The sequence below is a fragment of the Dipodomys spectabilis genome, unplaced genomic scaffold (genome assembly GCF_019054845.1).
Source record: "Dipodomys spectabilis isolate Male_0828 unplaced genomic scaffold, ASM1905484v1 ptg000436l, whole genome shotgun sequence".
Classification (NCBI taxonomy): domain Eukaryota; kingdom Metazoa; phylum Chordata; class Mammalia; order Rodentia; family Heteromyidae; genus Dipodomys; species Dipodomys spectabilis.
This window is the reverse complement of record NW_024871113.1, coordinates 9,899,507-9,902,143: the sequence shown is the minus strand read 5'-3', so window position 1 is coordinate 9,902,143 and position 2,637 is coordinate 9,899,507. Positions and strand designations below refer to the sequence as shown.

Sequence of the window (2,637 nt, the reverse complement as noted above, 5' to 3'; positions counted from 1 at the left end):
ATACCTTTATGATCTGAAAACATACTTAGTATGATTTCAACTTTCTTATATTTGTTAAGATTTTTTTTCATTGATTTACTGACAAACTCCCTTGGAGAACATTGTGTATACATTTAAAAAGAATTTGTTTTCTGTTGATTTTGGATGAGATACCTTACATTTACTCCGTGATATATTTGCTTCCTATTCTTATGACCTATATTTCTATGTTTCTTTCAATTTACTTGCTTTCAGCCTGTTTCTGTACTTCTGGCAAAAATGCATATCATGCAGGCTGCATACCATCAGAACTTTGTTTATTAATCCCGTTCAACCACAAAATGACCTTGATATGGAGCACTTCACCAGTTTGTGTATCATCCATGTGCAGGGACCATGCTAATATTCTCTGTATCTTTCCAACAACATGTGTACTGCCGAAGCAAGAACATTATATATCTTTTAATTAAAGAAGAGAAACTTCTCTGAAGAGGAAAGAAGGATGGCTAATAGACACATGAAGAAATGCTCAACCTCCCTAGCCATAAAAGAAATGCATATCAAAACAACATTGAGATACCACCTCACCCCAGTTAGAATGGCTATAATCAAGAACTCTAATAACAACAGATGCTGGAGGGGATGTGGACAGAAGGGAACCTTACTGCATTGTTGGTGGGAGTGTAAACTTGTTCAACCACTTTGGAAAGCAGTATGGAGGTTCCTCAAAAGACTCCACGTAGAGCTCCCCTATGACCCAGCAATCCCACTTTTGGGCATTTACCCAAATGTTTACAAACAAGACCACACTAAAGCTACCAGCACGACTATGTTTATTGTAGCACTATTTACTATAGGTAAGATATGGAACCAACCCAGATGCCCCTCAGTAGATGAATGGATCAAGAAAATGTGGTATATATACACAATGGAATTCTATGCCTCCATCAGAAAGAATGGCATTGTATATATACACAATGGAATTCTATGCCTCCATCAGAAAGAATGGCATTGCCCCATTTGTTAGGAAATGGAAAGACTTGGAAAAAATTATATTAAGTGAAGTAAGCCAGGCCCAAAGAAACATAGGTCCCATGGTTTCCCTTATTTGCAATATCTAGTATTTGTCTGAGTCAAGCAGAAAAGGTCAGATAAGGTGATGTTAGGGAAATGAACCCTAAGATATGTACTCAAATGTTTTTTTCTTTCTTGGGATTGTTTCTAACACATTTATACGATTATGTTTTTGTTGCTTTGTATGTCCCTCCCCCACAGTATAACCCCTGCTTTCACTGTATTTGATGTTGGTATAATTTGTGGAGAGGAAAAGGAAAAACAAATCATTTGAATAGGGATACAGGCGGACCCATTGCAACAATGAGATGTACAAGTCGTTATGTCGAAAACGAACTTTACAACTTTGGTGGTGGGGGAAGGGATGGGGGGTGAAAGGGGAAGATTGGGGGGTCGGGGGGAAGATGGGAAGGGCTGGGAAGGAGAAACAAAGGAGGAGGCTACAATGCTTGATAAGAAATGTACTCATTATCTTGCCCATGTAATTGTAACCCCTCTGTACAGTATTTTCACAATAAAAATTTTCAATTAAAAAGAAGAATATAATTCACTCATACTTAAAGTAATTATTGATAGTTCAAGATTTATGCAAGTAATCTTGAAAAGTCATAAAAACTGGAGACATTGTAATATCTGATCTTAAAAAGCACTGTAAGTCTATATTGCATGTTACTAGCATAAAGATAGAGATGATTGAAACTGAACAAATGAAGAAATGAACAAATCAAGAAATCTAACAACAGATGTTGGAGGGGATGTGGCCAAAAGGAATGTTACTACACTGTTGGTTGGAGTGTAAATTTCTTCAGCCACTCTGGAAAGCACTATGTAGGTTCCTCAAAAGACTACACACAGTGCTCCCCTATGACCCAGCAATCCCACTTCTTGGTATATATATCACACAATGGAATTCTATGCTTCTATCAGAAAGCATGGCACTGCCCTATTTGTAAGGAAATGGAAGAAATTGCAAAAAAAATCATACTAAGTGAAGTAAGCCAGACCCAAAGAAACATAGGTCTCGTGGTTTCCATCATCTGTAATAATTAGTACACATCTAGGACCATCTTAGCAGATGAGGAGAATAGTTTAATAGCTATGTACATATGACCATATAAGATGATGCTAAGCAAAATGAACTCCAAGACATGGACACAAGAGGTTTTCCTTTGTTGTTATTTTTAATGCACTATGTGATTTCTTGTTTCTTTTGTATCTTCTTCGCCCTATGGTCTATCCCCTGTTGTCAGTGTATTCAATTTAGGTACTCTGGTTATTTTATATATGTTTATCAGAACTAGAGAAGTGAAGGGGAATAACAAAATAATGAGCCAAAGGACAAAGAGGGAACCTATGCAACAGTGATACTCAGAAGACAATATGCTGGAAATGATCTGTACAATTTGAGAGTATGGGAAGAGGGACGAGGGAGAAAAATGATGGAGAGGGTAGCAAGTTAAACAAGAAATGTAATCAGTACTTTACTTATGTAACTGCAACCCATCTGTACATCATCTTGATAAGATTTTTTAAATACCCAAAAAATCCAAGAAATAAATGCATATATTTACAATAATTAGTGTT

At 36.6% G+C, this 2,637-nt stretch overlaps 1 non-coding gene across 1 annotated transcript; it reads right to left on the bottom strand.

Moving 5' to 3' along the window:
• Nucleotides 1–325: 325 nt before the first annotated feature.
• Nucleotides 326–429, bottom strand: LOC122097889. Its single transcript, XR_006145607.1, has one exon. It is a non-coding gene; the product is annotated as a U6 spliceosomal RNA (small nuclear RNA).
• Nucleotides 430–2,637: the final 2,208 nt, after the last annotated feature.